The sequence below is a fragment of the Ambystoma mexicanum genome, chromosome 2p (assembly GCF_040938575.1).
Source record: "Ambystoma mexicanum isolate Mex_15411 chromosome 2p, UKY_AmexF1_1, whole genome shotgun sequence".
NCBI lineage: Eukaryota > Metazoa > Chordata > Amphibia > Caudata > Ambystomatidae > Ambystoma > Ambystoma mexicanum.
In genome coordinates, this window is record NC_090923.1 from 591,899,622 (window position 1) to 591,919,996 (window position 20,375).

The following is a 20,375-nucleotide window of genomic DNA, read 5'->3' on the forward strand; positions in this document are numbered from 1 at the left end:
GCACTCTCTGGAGACTATTTTCATCCATCCAGCGCGCCAGCATTCGGAACCACACATTTAGCATTCCAGACAAAGGCCTTGAGGACGACTTGGGTCGAAACAAGTGGTGGCGGATTTATTCACCACAAACAGATGAAGATTTATTTAAGACTTTATTAGTTACTTCTATACGGACTTTGGGAAATAGCTATCACCGAGGCAAAGTGCGACGTGCCATTCCAAACCTGTTTTCCTGCCTATAAATCTGGTAATGAGCGCTATATAAAAAGGGATATCATTATATCCTATCGTTCAGACCATGTCCATCATAATATGTAAATAAGGAACACTACTTATTTTTACTACCCACATCATTATATTGTAGCTTTTATTGAATAGTGGAAAGATGGCAACAACATATGTTCTAATGTCACTTCGGTTATTTACTAAATATCAGGCTAAACTTTTTCCAATGGCTCATCTGTCTCATGTTTCTACATCTCTCGCCGAGCCAGAGTTGAAATGAGGATCCTGTGACATTAGCCCTCAAGTGACTTTTTCGTTGGGTCCATGGAGTATTCTTGATTAATTTTCTGTATATTTCGCTTTATTTCCCCGAGACCCTCCAAAATATTCCTTCAGCCCGATCTTTATAGCAAGATTTAGATGTTACGTAAACTCGAGCAAGTGATTTCACAGACATGAATCAGATGTTAGTCAACCCTCCTCCCGCCAAATATGTACGGTACAGTTTGGAAACCAGCTAATGCAGTTTTGCTTGTACAAGTGGCAGTTTCCACAACCTGGATTATGAAGCTGCATTAGATCATTTTCAGGAAGTTTAGTTACCCCTGATAAAATTGCATCTGCCCTGCAAACCAGAGATGTCACCAAAATTCCTGTGACTTTGTCGAGTGGGACCAGGGCTTTAAGTTGGCCGTGGCTAACCAGGACTCAGCCTTGGCAGTCGCCAATTATTGCCCTTGAGCCAGGGCTCCCCAAATGACTTCACCAGCCACATTTCTTTCACTCCTAGCAGTGTAAATAAAAACATTAGTGGCAATACTGCTTTTCACCAGCAGATGGCGCTATCAGCAATGTTTAAAATCACAAAAGCATTTAAAGACATTTGGAGTTAGCTTGTTTCAAACACATAAGGGAAATCATAAGAGAATGCATTTTTTGATTTTTGCAACACATTTTAATGAAAAGATGGTCTTAATTAGTCCACGCGAACCATGAATTTATTTCAAGGGAACTGTGGGCTGCATGGTACGTTGACCTATTTTGATTTGATGAGCTATTTTATACTCGGGTATATTCATTTTTGTCAATATTTTTACAGGACATGAATTATATGTGGTATATTTTTTTAAGTAGAATGCATTTCCTTTCATTGCTCGCATGAAAGGGTCACTTAGGTCACTCCTTCAATTACATATGCCCCACCTCTTTTAAAGGTGAATTAGCTACTTTGGATTGGAGGCTAAACGAGGCCCTTTTTAGGGCCCGCCCCCAAATATTGCATCAGAAGGCGTTCGAGACCGCCCCCCCCCTCCATTTTTAAATGCCACTTAAAGCACTGAGTGGAACCCAGCCTAGCACATGGGCGAGCTGTGCAGTTTTAGTTTATGTTGATTTTGCTTTACTATGTTATCAAATCAGACCACAGCAAGTGCACATGCCACCTGCTGTGACGTGGGCCGTTACCAGTGTCAGGTGATAACCCACGTGTGTGCCAATAAAAGGAGGCCCCGCCCAGGCACGGACTCCTCCGCAGTAGCGGCACCTGTCTACTTGTCGCTCTTGTGCTCTACGATCACGTAACTGGCGACGAAGTGGGATCTGGCCCACTGCCCCACACGATGGCAGCCAGCGGCGTGCAGGAGCCCGCTGAGGCGTCAAGAAGCTCTGCTGCAGAGGCGGCAGCGAGGTGAGAGCGCACCAAGTGGTACCTCTCGAGACGCTTGCTGCGCCACAGGCCACGCTGGTAAAGTGAGAACTGCAGAGCTAAAAAAAAAAACACGAAAAATATAAAGATATAACATTTTTTTTAAAAAGGACAAACAGTGAGAGGGGGAGAAAGAGGAAAAGGAATAAAGAGACTCAACCACCCTAAAGCGTGAGGTCAGCAGCCTACAGACCTGCACACCATACGCCAACCACACCTGGGGTCATCCTGGGGCAGGGAACTGCCTGTTAACGTGGCACTATGGGTCAGGTCCCACACGAAACATCGTAGCTAGCGGTTCTATCTGGGAGCTCGTGCGGCAAGAAGAAGGGTTCAGGAACAGTGCCAGCCAATCCAGAACAGGGTGATACCAACAGACCCTGCCAATCATGAGGGTGACTGGAAGGATGATGGGGCGCCTAAACCCCAAGCCACCCGTGGGGCAAGCACGTACAGGGACACATCCAGAAATGCAGGGAGGACACAAAGAATTTGGTGCCTCAGTCCCAGAATTTGATGTCACAGGAGCACTGGCGACGCTAGGACCTAGGTGGGACCTGTGGGTTGAGAAGCTGGAAATGTTTTCGCCACACCTGGAGAGGATGATGATCAAAAAATGAAGGCAATGCTCCATTTCTAAGCAGGGAGTGAGGCACACCAGATTTACAAATCCCTACTGCCAGGCGACAATTCCTACGCGGAAGCAAAAGCTGCACTACAGGCCTACTTTAGACCCATGGTCAATTGTGACTATGAATGGTGCCGAGAATAGTTGGTCCCACTATTCCAATGAAAGGTTCCGGCTGCAGCATGCACACCAGGACCCGGAGTCATTGGACGCATAACATGCATGACTGCAGCGCCTGACAATGTCCTGCGGGCTAAACGATGAAGATGAGATACGTGCCCAGATTATTCAACACATCGACAGCCCTACGGCGGCAGATCCTAAAGGAACCTGATGTCCTACTGCAGCGGATTTTGGAGTTGGGCCAGGCACAGGAGCTACCATAATCTTTCAATGGGATCATGGAAGAGGCCTTGAAAGCAGGCTTGTTCGAGATAGTATGTGCCATTACAGCAAGTGGGACACCAAAGCCCAGGGGACGACCCTCACATGGAGTAACAAGGTTTGGTGGGCCGGATGACGGTGGTGAGCAAAAAGCATGCAACAACTGGGGGGTCCAACACCCCATGAGCAAGAATGCCTGGCAATGGGGAAATCGCTGCAGAAGGTGCGGCAAGCCTAACCACTTTGCAAGGATGTGCTGAGGGCCATGGCCCAGCCCTCAAGCTGCAAGGCCACCACCTATCCCACCCTGGAAACGGAGGACCTTGAAGAAGCATTCTTCGTCTCAGCAATCTGCTTGGGAGACGTGGGCATACGTCGCAAACCACAATGCCTGTGTCGGTCCTGGAGAAGGACATGCAGGTACTCATTGACACAGGGGGAGTCTGTCAATGTAATGCCAGCGGCGCAGTTCAAGAGGTTGTCACCACCGCTGCAATGCCCCAGAATTCAAATATTCACCTATGGCAGCTCCTCGCCCCTATCCCTGGATGGGGCATTTCGCACCTCAGTGACACATGGCAACGGATTGGTGGATACCGCGTTTTATGTCACCCCTTTTGCAAAGGACATGCTGCTGACCTGCTCGACAGCACAGGATCGTGGCCTGGTACCGTTCGCGTTCCAAGTCTACGTGGGGAATTCCGAGTGTTTGCTGGCAAGGTTCGCACACCTGATTGATGGGGTTGGCAGTCTAAAGAACAGAAGGTGAGGCTTCATATTGCAGTGCAGCCGGTAGCCTTACGGCATCGCCACATTCCACTACATCTACGGCAGAAGAGCAGTTGGGGAAGCTGGAGAAGGCTGATATCATGGAAAGGGTAGTGGGCCCTACGGCATGGGTGTCACCCACCATAGTTGCTGCTAAGCCCAAAGCCCCAGAGGAGGTGAGAATAAGCGAGACCATGCAGCTACCAAACAGGGCTATTTGCAGGGAGTGCCACCCCATCCCATCCTGGATGACATTGTTGCTGACCTGCTAGGATCCAAGGTCTTTTCCACCCTCGATCTCAAAGCCAGGTACCCTCAGGTGCCCCCACACGTGGACTCCAGACCCAGTACATTTTCTTCACACATCAGGCTCTTCAGGTACAAGAGACTGAGCTTCGGGGTGTCCTCAGCGGCAGAGGTATTTCAGCACACCATCAGGGTCGTACTGGCGGGGCTCCCTGGAGTCCTGAACGTCAGAGGCGATGTACTCGTCTTCTCGAAATCTCATAAAGAGCCCCTTCTCCCACTTGAGGCAGTCCTGACCCGCCTTACCGATCACGGCCTGACAGTCAACAACCGCAAGTGCAAATTCATGCAACCAAAAGTGGATTTCTTTGGCTTCGTCTTCCACGATGGAGGATTGTCCCCGGAATGGCATTGCCATGTGCAGCGCAAAGCTTCCTAGGGATGGTGAACCTTTGTGGGCGCTTCATCCCCAACCTGGCAACCATCACAGAACCCCTACAGGTGCTCACCAAGCGGGATCAGGAGTGGCGATGGGGGCAGTCGGAGTACAAGGCGTTTCGAGAGGTGAAAGATGCCCTAATTACTGACACAGCAATGGCCTACTTCGAATCTGCCCGCACCACAGAGATTGTTGTGGACGCAAACCCCGTCTGGCTCGGGCAGTGCTCCTGCAGGTCAATGACCCAGGGGTGAGTCAACTTGTGGCATATGCCAGCAAGGGTCTTTCAGACACTGAACACTGCTACTCTCAGATCGAGCAGGAAACATTGGCGGTCTTGTGGAGCTGTAAACACTTCCACCACTACATATTTTATTCGGCCTTGTAACAATCTTCACTGACCATAAACCCCCCATCGCAATCATGACAGGGTTGGCCCGAGGTCTCCGATACGCCTGGAACAATGGCTACTCCAACTGCAAGAATAGGGGATCAACTTGCGGTCAGGGCTGGGTATGTTAAGATGGATTTCTGAACTCTGACCTGGTGAGCAGAGGTTCAGAAAGCCAGTGTAGTTTCTTGGAACAGGGTAACCTTCTGGACAAGCCAGACCAGTCAAGGTAGCTTCGCGGCGGTCAAGACTAGGTCTCAGGAGGGGTGAGGGTGACTGAAAGACCTAATTGAGCACACAGAGCAAAGGACACTTACAAATAACTCTGTCAGGTGTAGCTATATTAAAAATACATATACATTTATTTCAAGGCCTTTGAGTTTCAACACACAAATCAAATCACAGTAATACTATTAAGCCAATACAATCCTATCTAAATACATATATACAAGACCAATGGGGTCTAAAGGGTTAATGCACAAAATGGGTCCACAACCTAAAAAGGGGAAGGAAACAGGCAGTGCAAATAGTCTTTAGTCCCTTCTGCATCTAACACACTCCTAACTAAGAGGCAGTCCAATCCCTAAGAAGAGTGGAGCCTATTGCTCAAATGTACTTGTACTGTTGGCACACACGGTAGTCCAAATGGGCAAAATGGGGTCTCTTCAGGGGTCTCTAGCAGCTCAGGAAGGTGGGTGAGGTGATGAAGAATAGGTTCCCATTATTCGAGGCGGACCTCCACTTCAGGGCAGAGTTGATTCTAAGAGTTGGGAATAGTTCGCACTAGCAGTGGAAAGGAGAAGAGCCCCCAGGGGCCACTCGTGCGTAAAAATGGATAGAGGCACTAGGGGCCACTGGTTAGGGTTGCGATTACTCACCTACCCCCGGTGCACACCGGATCAAACTTCGGCAGTCGAGTCCAATCGGTTGCAGATTGAAGTGAAGCAATTTGGAGGCTCTACAGCTTTCAGCAACGAAGATACAGCAATGATTCCCAAACGGGACAGTGGCGATTTCTCCACTCCTTGTGGATGATCAGGCCAGTTTCACTGCGGCAGGCTTCATGGGCAAGAGGGACATGAATGCAGCGCACCTGCAGTTCGTCACCACGGCTGGGCGACACGGTAACCGCATATACTCCAGTTCGGGCGCACTCACTTTACTCCAGACCTGGAAACGCCAAGTGTATGAAATTCGGTGTGAGAGTGCCATGAACACAGAACTAGCAACAGACCAAGTTTCGAGGGCCTCCTCGAAACGGTGGTGGTATCAAGGCAAAGAGTCTGCGTAAGCTGATCAGCCCACTGGTTGGCCCTGGGACACTTCTAAGAGAGCATACTTTCAGGGTTTTATGAAGGTGCCGAGAATAGTTGGTCCCACTATTCCATTCGGTCGAAGCGTCTTTGCAGACCTTCTAGGACCCCAGGCATTCACAGCACTCCAGACTCTTTGCACCCAGGATGTGTATTGGGAACAGACATCCCAGCCCACATCCTGGAGGCACACACACAAGGGATGCAGAAGCCCGTGAAAGCTTGCCGTTTCGCGGGAGAATGCATGCCCAAATAAGGACTGACCCTGGTCGGCTCAACCTGGGGAAGGTGAAGGGGCAATATGGCCAAAGGACAGGACAAAGAACCTTGTGACATGGCCATTTTGGAGCCAGGCCACCTGTTCGGGCCAAACGCGGTCACCTGGCAGGAAAGGGTTAAAAATATACTAAATGATAAGCTGCCACCAGTCCTGTCCAAGGCACATCTGCACTTCTCCTAAAAAATTCTTAGAGTATCTAGCTAGGGCTTCTGGAAATGACTAATAGACCCAAGTGCACTGTACTGGAAGGTACATTGTACACTTGTTACCGGTTGCAGAAAAGTTGCAACATTAGAAAGGACTAAGGGAAACAAAGTCTCCCAGTACCGACTGTCTTAAGGGCATGTCAGTTTCCCCATAAAATGTGAGCGAAAAGCCCAGGAGTGCAGCAGAAGGCTGGGCTCCTCTGGTAAAGTCAGACTATGGTGTTTAACATCAGCAAAAAGTTTGGGGTACACAACTGGAGGGAAAATTACACATAAATGGGAATCTTTCCTAACAGATAACTCCGCGGACTACCTGTCACAACACACTGCGGGCGAGGACGACCCAGGAGTAGCGAGGACGAATAACCAACACCGAAGCATTTGTCGATATGATAACAAGGGCGGCAGTCCCCAATGCCTTGTCCCTATACGACATCGCGGAGGGCACCAGGTGCGACTCGGTCTGCAGGATCTCATGGCCCAGCTACAGGCTGGCCGGTGGAAGTCCTTTCTGTCAGCGACCCAGCACTGTACACCCAAATCCCAGGCATTTCTGAAGGGTCTATGGAGGGTCCGCCTGGAGCTATCCGTAGGACACAAAGGGGTCCTGCTGCAGGGCACTCAGCTGACCATCCCGCTGGCACTACAGGAGAAGATTCCACCTCTGGTTCACATCGGACACCAAGGGGCAAGCAAGACCAAGGCTCGAATCCGGGAAAAGGTGTGGTTCCTCTACATGGCTCCTCGACATGGAACGGAAGGTAGATGATGCCCTGGCCAAGTGCACCTGGTGCCAAGCATCAAGGTCAGCGGCGAAGGAACAGCTAATCTAATCACTGGTGAGGGCTACGGCATTATGGAAGGTGCCAAGTATGGACATTGGGACAGTACGACAGTCTGAACACTTCATAGTGGTGGTTGATGAATTCTCAAAATATCCTTTTGTCCAGTTTGTCAAGTCGACGGTCGCCACCGAGGTGATTCCGGTGCTCTAAAACCTCTTTGCGGCCAACAGAATCCCAGATTCCATACGGCCAGACAACAGGAAGCAGATTTCGAGGGGTTCTATGGCGTCATCCACAAATGCATTACCCCATGCTGGCCCAGAGCCAAAGGCGATGTGGAGAGATTCATGGAGGACATTAAACAAGGCGTTACGGGTTGTGGTCGACAAGGGGCAACCCATTGACCTCGCATTCACATTGTTACTGATGGCATAACCGGACAATGCATGTATCCATGGGAATATGACCGGCTGAGTCCATGTTAGGGTGGAAGGTTGCATCTCTCATCCCCAAACACCAGTCCCGGAGGATGACAGAACCTGATCGGCAAGGTGGAGAGCACAGCAGGAGCAGGCCAACAGGAGAGACTCTGTCAGAAGACGGCTGCGCAGCAGCCTTGTGGGGGTCAGTGATTCAGTATTGATGAGAACAAGGAACCCCACCCACAAGTTATGCCTCCCGCACGAAACCACACCGAAGACAGTATTGAGGAGAAAAGGGTCGAGGGTCACTGCACATCGAGGACACGAGCCAGTGACAAGGAACGCCAGTTGGTTTCGACAGGTGCCCCTGTCCCCAATGGCCTATGCGCAGAAGCCCCCAGCGAAGAGGGAGAAGAGCCGGCCTGATGGACACCGAAACCGGACCAGGGGTGCCAAGAAGGTGGCCCCCGGGCCCAGGCAGGAGGCACCCCCAGCGGGGAGAGTGGCGACCCCCAAAGAGACTCAAAGATTATGAACTAGAGTAACGAGTGCTGCTGGCTCAGCGAAATATCCTTTAACTGGTGTTGTTTCACAATTGTGTGTGTGGGGGGGGGGTTGATGGGGTGTAGTGACGTGGGCTGGCCCGTCACCAGTGTCATTTGACGACCTCCCTTCCCCACGCAGACTCTTGCGATAGGTGTGAATGCTCTCAGGAGGTTTAAATATGCCACTTTTGTTATTTACATAACATTAGGCTATCTAGCATAAACGATTTTTTGACAATGGCCCGGTTTTCCATATACATTTTTGGCATCCCCCCTCTGCAAAAAAAAATAGTGACAGTCCGGATCGGGGCAATACAAATACCGTGTTGCACTCGGAAATGTCGGATTAAGATTGAATTGACTCGTCCACAGGGAGAGCGTGCGCATGCGCAGTATTTACAGGACTGTGTCCGCCATTGCCTTGGAGACAGTACTAGTTCCAGTGGATATATAGGCACTAAGAGCCCGATGGGGCACCTTGGAAGAAATATGCACTTGGCAGCGTCACAGCACCTTCTACACGTATGTGAATTGTCCCTGTGTCTGTTGAAATGCAAACCCGTGACGTCTTCTAGCCCCAAGATGGCATCAAATCACGTGACGGACGCTCACCAGATAAGAACTGGTCTGATAAGGTATCCAATATTCTAACGCATACAGAAGCGGCCATGTTGAAATGGTATGGTTAACCACAGAAATTGTAGCAGGGACCTAGGGAAACACAGACGCATCATCGCTGAGGAGCAAGGTAAGTGCCAACTTGTGTGCCAGCACGCAGCTAAAGGATATTCTAACGCATTCAATTCCCCGCGTATGGAATCCCCGACAAATATTCCGCACCACCACAGCATTTACAATACAGAGCAGGTAGCCCGTATTCCCAGCACTCTTCTTCAATTAAGCAAGACTCCCCTTACGTTAACGGGAGATAACACACATCTCGATATTTGTATGGCAGGTGCTGATTAACCCGATTTTTTTTTTTTTTTTTTTTTACATTAACGTCCCTGAAATTATACATTTTCACTTATAAATCCATGGCTACAAGGAGAAGAATGCAGAGAATAAACAGATCGACAGGCATCTGGCAAGAGGCAACTTGACATCTCTCTAGTAGGGCACTTCTGTGATGGCCACACGGCGCTGTCAAGGCGCCTCGCGATGAACTCTCCCCCTTACCCTCTTTCCATTTCTACTTTACTACGGTGGACTCCAGCGCAACTCGCTTACCGTGTCCGGTTGAGGTGAAGCTCGGAATCTTTCAAGCTCCGGCACAAAGCAACACTCTTGTCCCTTGGCCACAACCGCTACCTCTTAGAGGATGCTGTTGCAGCCTCGTCCTGATTGGTTTAATGGGTTGGAGTATTATAGAGGCTGCTTTCCGATTGGTAGGACATTTGACAATTGTCTTCTGCGATATCCAATAGAATGTGCCGGGCATGGTTCCCCCTCCCCTTTCAGGCACTCATCCTTTTTGCAGTACCATCATCCCGCACGCCGTTTTAGATCAGCTGTGACAACAGGCTTGTAATGGGTTTGTTGCAGCTTCGTGGTGGTGGTCCTCCTTGATCTACACTTTGAGAAGGCCCAAACTTGGAAAACAATCTCACTTATGGAATATTGCGCTGTGTTATCTTGTTTTTGCATCCTTCCTGTTCCAGGCATTCCATCTGTGGCTTCTGGAGACTTTTCTCGTGTTCCGGGAGTGCACAAAATGCCCCGCGCACATAGCTGGGCTCACGGGCCCCGCGACGGGCGCGTCACACTCTGGGGGTTGCTAGGAGCCCAATCGATAAAAAAATAAATAGACCTGGGACTGAGGAGGTCGCCGCCACCTCCAGCAGAAAGCCGGCGGAGGGTAGAACAACCAGACGGCCTTGAAGTTCTAGGTGAGGACAGCCTATTTGTACCACTATTTAGTTGGGATTCTCCGACTTTTTTGCAGCTACAGTATTTCCTTTTTATAAACCTTTTCACGTTCTCTCAATTTAAATATCCACAATTTCAATGCAGGTTAGTTGACGTACCGTCTTGGAGGTTTCCAAAATGTTTTCATAAATATAGGACTAACTAACCCCATTGGCCACTAAATAAGCATTCACGCTCTTTTGTGCCTTGAACGTTGGGATGAAAGGGAGCATTGACACATGGTGCGAAAGAACGGAATAGGAATTGTAACGGAGGTGTTGTCTGACCAGCACTGTCGATACCAGGAATCACATTTGGGGGGTAGTGGGGGATGAGAGGGGACACAGAGAGGCCCAGACAAAAGTAGGGGGGCACAGACAAAACTGAGGGGTGGCCTATGGAAGGTAATTTGTGACGTCACAAAAGCACTCCTGCAGAGAGGCTTTTGTGCACACCAACTACCCACACCCCACTGCACTTCCCCTCCCATCAGAATGCAAGCACGAAACTATTCAGTGACTAATGGCCCATCATTAGCAGTTTCTTGGGCTACATTCTGATGGGAGGGGCTGTAAACTGCTCTGCACACTATGGAGGTAGCTGTGCAGAAGCCAGACAGGAACACCTGAAAAGTGGCTTGTGCTCATGTTCATACTGATGCCAGAATGCATACCAACATCACTGCTAGCTTTGAGACAAAAGGAGACTATTTGCCGTGTGATATGCAGACATTTGCTTCAGTGAGTATCACAAATAACACCACTAACAGAGAACATGGTCACTGCTTCCCTTAGGTAGTGGGGCACAAAGGGTGGCCCAGGATTTCAGATGGGGGGCATGCCCCCACCCCCCAGCGACGCCACTGCTGACGAGGCAGGGATTTTTGTGTAAGCACACGAGCAGAAGAGGGCACCAAGCAGCAACATGCTTTTGACCTATTCGCGGTTTGAAATAAACCATAATCAACTGGAGCTAAAACAAACTCCTATTAGACATCACCCAAAATACAGGAGCTACCTTTGGGAAACAAGGAGCTAGTGCATAGTGAATGGGAAATCTAACTTTGATATGAGAATTCAGTGCAGGAAATGAGCCAGAACATGACAGAGCTGGGCTCCAGCAAGATATGTCTTGCCACCCTGTCCCTAGATCCATGGGCTTGCCTGCGCCACTCACACCAGTAGGCTGCTTTCAGAAGACTGCAGTACCGCCCAGTCTTCTGAAAGCAGTATGCTCGATGAAAGACGGATTGCTTGTGCGTGTAGCAACTCGGCTTCAGAAATGGATACTCCCAGTGTGTTCTGTCTTGAAGCTGGCTTCAGAAAAGGATACGCACAACTCGAGCAACCCACGTTTCAACTAACACTTTCAGTAGACTCAGCTTAAGCAACAGAAATAGCCAAAGCCTCAAATGCTTTTTGCAGTGGTTCAGACTGTATATATGTCCTGCAATGTAGAACTTTTTTTCTTAGGGTGAGTAGTTTGACCAATTAAAACTGCAGAGCCCAACTTCCATTATTAGCTCAAAAGGGTTTCTTACTGAATCACAAAAAAGACATGTTTAACATTCTGGACATACTTATGTTCCCATAATGCTCTTTTCTTTTATGCAAATCGCCAGGATTGGGTTCTATGAAGAGATACTGTATTGCGTGATCTGGCCTGGGACACCGCCCCTTCAAGGATGAGATAGTTTCCTAGTACAATTTTCACCTTTCCAACACTGTCCGAGATGCCCATTATACATGACTCACTATCGAGTGTAATTTATTTCTGTATCCTAAGCTGTGAACTTCCTTGTAACTTCTGCGCCCTGATATCTTCAGGTCTGGTGCGCAATACAAATAAACAAACAAACAAACTATGCCCTAACTGTCTTCTATGTGTGCCTTAATGCCCCTTTAGACATGTCCCCACAAACAGCACCCCATGGCTAGTGCTTAAATTGTCAGGGTGTTTGCTATGCCTCTGCACTTATTGTCTCTGGCTCAGTTGTCAGTAGCGGCTAGGTTGGAAGTGTTGGAGACCTGGTGCGGCTTGACGGTTTGAAAGTCGTGTCTCTCCTTTTTGTCAACGATTGCACAGATCTGGTTAATTGTTAGTTGGACCTCTCTTTGTTGTAATATTGAAGGATCTGAAAAAGGAAGGTGAAGATGAGGCCTGCGGAGAGTGAGGAGAACGAGGGTGGAGAGTGGATTTGTGTGGTGGTCGATCCTTGGCTCTATATCCCCAACACCACCCCTCGTCCCATGCCCCAGCAGTGTGCTACACTTCTCTGCACTTTCTGCTGTTGTCACTAGAGGGGTCTGAGGCAGGGGTAGGGGTGGTTGCTTGTGTTGGGCTCCTGGACCCGACTCCTTGGTGGGTTCCGTGTGAACTGTGCTCATTTCAGGAGCTTACTATCATTCCTCTGAACATAAAACCTTTTATTGTATATCAGCATTGGTGGCATTGAAGGTGAATGCACAGTGTTGCAATTTCTGTGCAGCGCATCCTGGTGCTATCCTTGTTGGCATTTAGTTACTTTTTATCAATTTAGTTTTACCTTCGAGCTACGATAGCCCGTTGTGCTCAGGATTTTAAGTCTGATACTGTAATAAATTAATCCCTGCACAAAGTACCAAGCAGGCTTTTATGGCTATCACAAGGGCTCAGTGAAAGGAGCTCAATTCGATATAACTTAAGTGTGCTTTGGTGCAAGTGCTTTGGTCAAGTGTACTGCAGTGGGGCAGAGGGCTGAGTGCTGTGGCTGGTTGGCTAACTATGAGTAATTCTTTCATTGAGTACCGCCTCTGTTGGTCGGCAGAAATGCCAAAAAAGGGGAACAAGAGGAGTTACAATCTGCGGGCACCCAAGATATCCCATAAAAATGGAGAAGAGAATATGGGAGAGGGTGCAGCCCTAAATGATCTTACTGACCCAGTGGGTGTGATGGGTCCGGGGGATCATGGTGGCCAGCCGCCTAAGGGAAAAATAACAAACTGCTTCTCAGGGCCTCCCACAAGTTCCCAGAAGTGTAAATGTGAGGTTGTGATTCCTTAGAGCGATAACTGGAGGTTGTTGCTTGTTCATCTGTGGAAACCTAATAATCATAACTCTCTACTGAATCTTTGCTACTTTCTGCAAGTCCAACAAATGGCTAAAGAGAGTAACTTGGAGAAAAGAAGGACTAAAGGCAATTTTGCAGTTGCAGTGTTTATCAAGGAGTTCTTCTATGTTTTATTTGATGGTAATGTGACGGTACATTCAGTAAATACAAGTAGCACTGCGTCAGTGTCTGACCTGTACTTGTGACAGGTTACAATTATAATCATAGATGCAGTAGGGCATTGGCGAAGGAACAGAACAGATGATAAGCACTCGAAAGATCCAGTGTGGAAAATACATTTGCGTTTCCAACGTGTTTTAGCATTTCAGATATTATCGGAAGAGGAAAAGTATCAATTATGATGTTCTTGTTGCCATCTCTTAGGTCCACACAAATTTTAGGTTTGCCATTCTTCTTCAATGCAACAACGATGGGGCTCACTCATTCCGAGGATTCAATCTTTTCTATGACTCCTTCTGATTCTAGTCTTGCCAATTCTTGTTCAACCTTGTCAGCAATGGCAAATGGGATGGGTCTGGATTTCAAGTGTTTGACCGGTAATGCTCCTTTCTTTAGCCGATCCTGTGTGCAACATTTTTTAACAAACCTAGATTAATTTGCACTTTACTTCTTTTCGCTGACATTTTGTCTCCTTGCCCTTGACTACTATTAACAATCAGAATTTGTTCTTCTTTGCATGGATCCAATCTGATTCTTAACCCAGCTTGATCTCTCCAACCCACTATATTCACACCCTTTTCTGCCACATAGACTTTCACTTGTGCACGCCTATCCTTGAATTGAATGATGCATGAGAACCAACCAATTATCTCAATCTTCGACCCTTTGAACCCACCAGGGTTTCTTATGTCCGATGCCTTCAATTTACTTTTGAGACCATATGCTATTAACTTTTGCCAAGTTTTCTTGGTGATAATCGTCCATGGTGAACAACTATGTACCTTCACCCTGATCTTCCAGTTGTCAAATATTACTTCACAACTTGGGCATTTGAATTCTCCCCCTGGTGGTTCATGAATCATGAACACTCTCTCCTCATCTGATTCTTCTTCTTCTTGAATAGCTGAAATTCTCTTCTTCCGTCTACAATTGACAGCAAAATGGCCTCTTACTTCACAATTTCCGCACTTCTGCCCTATTGCCGGGCACTGTTCAGCATATGCATAATGGCCAAATCTCCCACAATTGTAGCATCTGTCCCGTCTTTAGTCTGTGCGTTCTGAGATTTGGGTTCATTCTTCACCCAATTCCTTCCTTTGGGAAAAGTTCCTTTATTTTCAAAACCCTTGATTCTGTTACCTTTGACTGTAGTGACTTCCAACCGCTCTTTGGTCCTTTGGTACTAACAAAACCTTGCGCCTCTGTTTCTTGCACTTTGCAGGTTTGCTGCTGCATGTTGTGAGCAGCCTCTTGTTTTTTGCACTTCATTTCTTTGGAACACAGTTGACTATGTTCAATTCGTTTGGCGATGGAAATAGTCTCTGGTAGGGACGGGTTACCCACCATCCATAACCTATCCTGGACTAAACTGTCTCTTGAATGGATAATGATCTGGTCTCTGATCAGTTCATCAAGAATATTACCGTTTCCAAAGTGGCAGGTCCATGACAAAATCACAATGCCGACACATACTCTTCAATAGTTTCATTATCCTTTTGAATTCTTGTGTAAAAGTTGTATTTGTTTATAGCTACATTAGTCTCCAGAGCATAGTACTTGTCTAATTGCCTTATGGCCTTTTCATGCTCATCAGCATCACCAACTTCATCTCCCAGCAATTCTGGTAATTCTCTGAACTTCCTTTGCCCTTCTAACCCTAAGGCATGAAGTAATAGTAACCTCTTTTTGTGAGGGGTGAGTCCCTCTTGCTCTACAGCTTGAATATAGTTCAACCAGAACTCCTTCCACTCTGACCAAGCAATCACAGGTTGACCCGGGGTCGGAAGGAAGCTTGCAGGTGGCTGAATGCTGATGCCTTGCATTTTTCTCTCTGATTATTTTGGTTTTATAACTGCAACACCACCACAATAGTCCTCTATAACCTTACGTAGACTCTTCCTCAGATATATGTATCCAAAGTTCTTTGATAAAAATGTTTTTTTTTTCTTCGTGCTTCACTGAGACGAGGATGAGGAGATTTCCTTATCCTCGTCTGACTTCCTGGTAGCTGAATGAGGTCCGTATCACGTGATCGTGACACATAGTATGGGTCCTTTCCTTCAATGCACGTGTATAACGTGCCGAGCCCAATCCAAGCGTGTAATTACAAAATACACGGCTCCCAATAGAAGCGAAGAGTCTAAAATTACGTGGCTCCCCCTGTAGAGCTGAATGTATACTTCCTGCTTCCCCAGGAGACTCAGCACAAACAAACGCGACGCCTTCGTTCAGAGCAGCTGCTCTCTTTCCTTCGTCCTTCGTTTCGCGTGGATTCATCAGACGCTGGGTAATCCTCGTCACCGATTGAAGTAATCACTTCAAGGAAACCGTGAGCGTATAACTTGCTTTTATTAAGTTATAATCATGCAACCCGGCGCCCTGCCTGCAGCCCCCATCCATGCTACGTCGTTCACTCCCTCAACTGCCTCACCATAGAATCACCCGCTCCACTCATACTCAAACATTCCAACAACACTCGTGCAGGCAGGGAACCTTGACAACATCACAGTAACCAGAATACATATTCAGTAATACAACAGTAGCGCCTTCAGCCTAACATTCAGTATGGATGTGGATTGGTATGCCACAAGGGTATTTGAGAGGTAGTGCCACATAGTATGGTATCTGGTGGTAGTGCCTCCAGTTTGGTGTGGGCGTGATTGTGATGAGTCGCGCATGGTTAAACAGTGTACGTGTGTTTCTGGTGGTAGCACCACCAGTTCCTTTGGGGCGTGACTATAATAGGTTATGCATGGTTATTCCACGTATGGCTGTGTGAGGTGGTAGCGCCACCAATTGTCGGGGTGTGACTGAAGTTAGTCATGCAAGGTGATTGGTTTGGTATCTGGGTGGTAGTGCCCCCAGTAGGTGTAGGGGTATGTGTCTACGGGTGGTAGCGCCCCGACTTTGGTATGGGCATGTCTGTGGTATTAGGCATTGCATGGTCAAACACTACCCCGACTTTGTGGTTTATTTACCACAAATAATTTTATTTTTTTTCTCGGTGCACATGCGGTGCGGCTGTGTTTAGCTGTACTGTGTGCGCTTCTATGACTCTTTCCACCCTCATCAGGGTCCGAAGTTGGACAGTGATATTGGTTGTTGGTCCTGGTGTGCCTGGCCAGTGCATCGGGTATGAGGTGAGTGGTAGAGTGTCAGAGCACGTGTTGTGTGCTAGCCCTGATGATGCGAGTCGGTGTGAATGGCTTATGTTGCTGTGTGTGTAGATGTGTTGTGCAATGTCTTGCGCTGTTGTCGGAAGAGGGGAGATGTTTTGTGTAACGCTTTGCTGTGTGTGATGTGCAATGTAAAGGGAGGAGATGTGTTGTGTATGGCTTGGCTTTGCAGAAGGAATGTTGTGATGTCATGTGGAGTGTTTATGCTTGAGTGATGAATGCATGGGGGAATGTTCTAACCTGGTCAGTTGTTCAGCCAGAGGACTGGGTGATGGGCTGCCAGTGTTTTATATGTCCTACCTGTAACTTATATGTAACCTGTTTGACTGCTTGTAAAGATACCAATGAAGATGGTAATAAACCTAGCAAGTAAACCTAAGAAGGCTGGGAGTCACTTCACTACAACATGTTTAGAACTCAGTGTCTTTATCAAGGCTGTGGCAGTTACTGTTTTGTTATTTTACCAGAGTGACAAAGGAAATTCACATTGATTGATTCAAGAGCATGGTTTGAGTGTTGATGCATATTGTTACATTATTTAGTGTAGAACATCTTTCAAAATGGTGCTAGTTACATGTTATTGGATTCCATGATTCATGGGCATATATACATACATACATACATACATACAAGTAACATAGGTTGAGGCCAATTGGCTAGGATTCGAAAAAGCAGAAGGGTGGACAGATGGAGGGAGGAAAGCAGGGAGAAAAACAGTATTACCAAACAATGTTTTAGGTTTCTGTATTCCAAATATGTTACTGGCGAGCATGTGGTGGTGTCGTGTGGTGACTGGTATACAATGTGGTAATGGTGGTCCACATATGTGTGAGCATATATGTGGCATTTTTCTGAGGTGCTTAGATCATGCGTCACTAAACAGATTGAGCCTTTGCCTGCAGGTGGTTGGAATGCTGAACAAAATGAAAGAGTGCTCTTCATAGGGGAAGTGGTTACACAAATGATGTATTTGGATTATACATCCCATGTGCAGAATGGGATAGATTGGGCAGTGAATAGTGCCTCTGAACTGTATTGATCCCTGTGGGTTTGGATTTGGTGATTTGCTAGGCTGGAGATGGAGGTGCACAGGGGTGGGCGGCTTATTGTACAATGTCTAGACACCCACAATTCTGTGAGAGGAAAAATGTATTGTAAAAGACTGAATGAACACAGTGTTTATTGGATATGGTAAGAACCAATCTGTTCCATTTGTCTGCTCCCAATTATCTGAAGGTTCTATTTAAGAGTTAATGATACTACTTACCAGTTGGATAACTGGTTGTTGAATGGTTTAGATAGTTTCAGGATTCTGTCCTTTAATGTCAATGGTTCACTAATCGAGTTCCTCAAGGTTCTAATCCTGTTTGTTTAAACTGCTGGTATAGGAGTGAAGAAGAGAAATTACTTGCTTCTCCTCTCATAGAGGCCGCGTGGGTCTTGTACCCCGTATGACACTGGTTTAGTCTGAGTTGGCATATTCATTGTATTTACAGATTCCATTGATGGCTGTACCTAATTGCACTGGGAAATTACATAGTTTTATGAGACATTAGCCTCATTTGGCATAAACTGGTATACATGCTAGTTTACACTGCACCCTCCTCTTGTGGTGGTTTAGCTGGTAGATTTTGAGTTGAGAGTCCCCCGTTGTATTGCGCCCAACTCAAGAGTCATGCGAATACCAATTTCCTAATATAGGGAGACATTCTTAGCCTTGATTGCACAAGTACACTGTATTAAAAAGCTCTCGTCACTTAACCATCTTGTACATTTCTGCTGCAAATTGCAGTGGCTTTATATTCTAAATACTATAGTATCTTTGCAGGACTGTGGGGAGTCGATTTGTCGATTCTTAGGATCTATGTGATTACTACGACCTGTTTATTGCGACCCCCGAAAATGCGGGCTTTTTTATTTTAACCCCCTTTTGACTCCATATATATGCAGGGGGACCACCCTCATCCGCCCTCTTCATCAATTATATACTGTACCCATCCCCCCACATATATATAGGGTGAAAAGGGGGCCAAAATAAATGTTTAAAAAAATTTCGGGATCACAGTAAAAGGGGCACAGAAATGGTATAATCCTGATTCTTACCTTGGCTGACCAAGTGCAGGCTCTTCAATCTGCACAGGGGCTGGTTCTCCGTGCGGGTACCAGCGGATTTGGTAGTCTTCCATTGTGTGAGAGACTGCCCCATGTTATGTTGTAATTGTGTCGGGTCATATTATCCGTGTGGTCATGTGATCATGGTCAATGATTCGTGAACATTTCGGGTCAATGCCATGCACAGGGGGCTGCCATCTTGAAGAGTGTTTCTTAGTGCTATTTCAAGCTATGTGTATAGAAAAAAAGGGGGGGGCGGATAACCGCCTATGTCGATAATGCTGCATGTATTTTAAAACAGCATTAGGGTAATTCTGCTCATTCTTTGGCAAATAATTCCAAGCTTTTTTAATGTGGTGCTGATAAGAAAAGTTCTTGAGAGTCAACAAAGATTACTGCAGCAATAGTCTTCACATTCCAGCCAAAATATGATGAAATGCTGAGACCAACCTCAAGGGAAAGCAGTCCCAGTACATCACCTGGGAGCTTTGATATTGACAGTGAACCTTAGAATTCAGCCGCACAAACGATCACACAAATGGGAAATGTATCAAATTGTACTTTTTTAGAACAAACTCGCTGCTACAAAAAGGGCGACCGAACAATGACAAACAAACATTTAAGATTCCAAGACCCTCTCAAAACCAATATATCTGCTCGGGGAGGTAGATCAGAGGGAAAAGAGGAGGAAAACGGAGACTGAGACATAGAACCAGAATTGGAAAGATGAGTCACTCGATCATGGCTGCAGAAGCAACAAAGACCAGCAAGATGAAAGCCTAGTTCTCAAACTGGTATGGAACTCACATCTCTTCAGCATAATGTCCTCAACCGGGGACTATCTTTCGCACTACCGGTTAATAACAACTATACTGAAGCACAAATTGATCTTTTTAAATTTGCGTGCAAACTTAAGTTAAAATAATTCTTCGCCACCAATGTTAACATGGAAGTAAGACAAGAGCACAGGTCACCGGTGTCCGAAATAACTCAGAAACACGCATCTTCTGATGACCCTACAAGAATCTGAATAAAGGGAGTCTATCTCAAAACAAGATGTGATACAATATTTAAATATTGAGGAACAAAACATCAACCTGCCTGAACTTAAAAGAAAATCGAAATTCACACCTAATTTCCAAAATGACAACGCCATCAAAATCTTTCAGCAAGTCGTTCCATCAGACCTGCACAAACTAGAAGATGACACCCACAAACTTGACAGGCGTTCTTGCAACAACCTCAAAATTGCAGAAACAACATATCTTAATGATCTACAGGAAAATGACAATATTATCATAAAGGAAGCCAAGGGCGGTAATATCGCAATTGAAGCCATGGAGTGGTCTCTATTAAACCACAAAGATGTACGCATACACAAGGTGCTGGCGATCGAACTAATATCCTCAAACCTTTTTTAGGTATGAAGGCAAGTACTTCCTACACATTTCAGGGACTTCAATGGGGTCCTCAGTGGCACCAACGTATGCCAATATCTTTGTTCTATTTCAAAACGATACACATCCTTACAAATGAACATTGGACTACTAGCATCATCTTTTGGAAACTATACG

The 20,375-nt window shown here is 46.7% G+C and overlaps 2 protein-coding genes across 4 annotated transcripts in view; one reads left to right on the forward strand and one right to left on the reverse strand.

The window, feature by feature from the left end:
• The window catches only part of EMC3 (ER membrane protein complex subunit 3), a 302,422-nt gene extending 292,716 nt beyond the window's left edge, over positions 1 to 9,706 (reverse strand). The window contains exon 1 of one of the 2 annotated variants that reach the window (XM_069644093.1): positions 9,568 to 9,706. The gene's annotated coding sequence lies outside the window, so the exon portion shown is untranslated. The remainder of the gene's footprint in view (positions 1 to 9,567) is intronic. The other variant, XM_069644094.1, reaches the window with a different exon arrangement.
• Positions 8,770 to 20,375, forward strand: part of FANCD2OS (FANCD2 opposite strand) — a 152,878-nt gene continuing 141,272 nt past the window's right edge. Inside the window, exon 1 of one of the 2 annotated variants that reach the window (XM_069644096.1) lies at positions 8,770 to 9,085. The gene's annotated coding sequence lies outside the window, so the exon portion shown is untranslated. Of the gene's footprint in view, positions 9,086 to 9,830; positions 10,227 to 20,375 lie in introns of those variants that run through there. The other variant, XM_069644095.1, reaches the window with a different exon arrangement.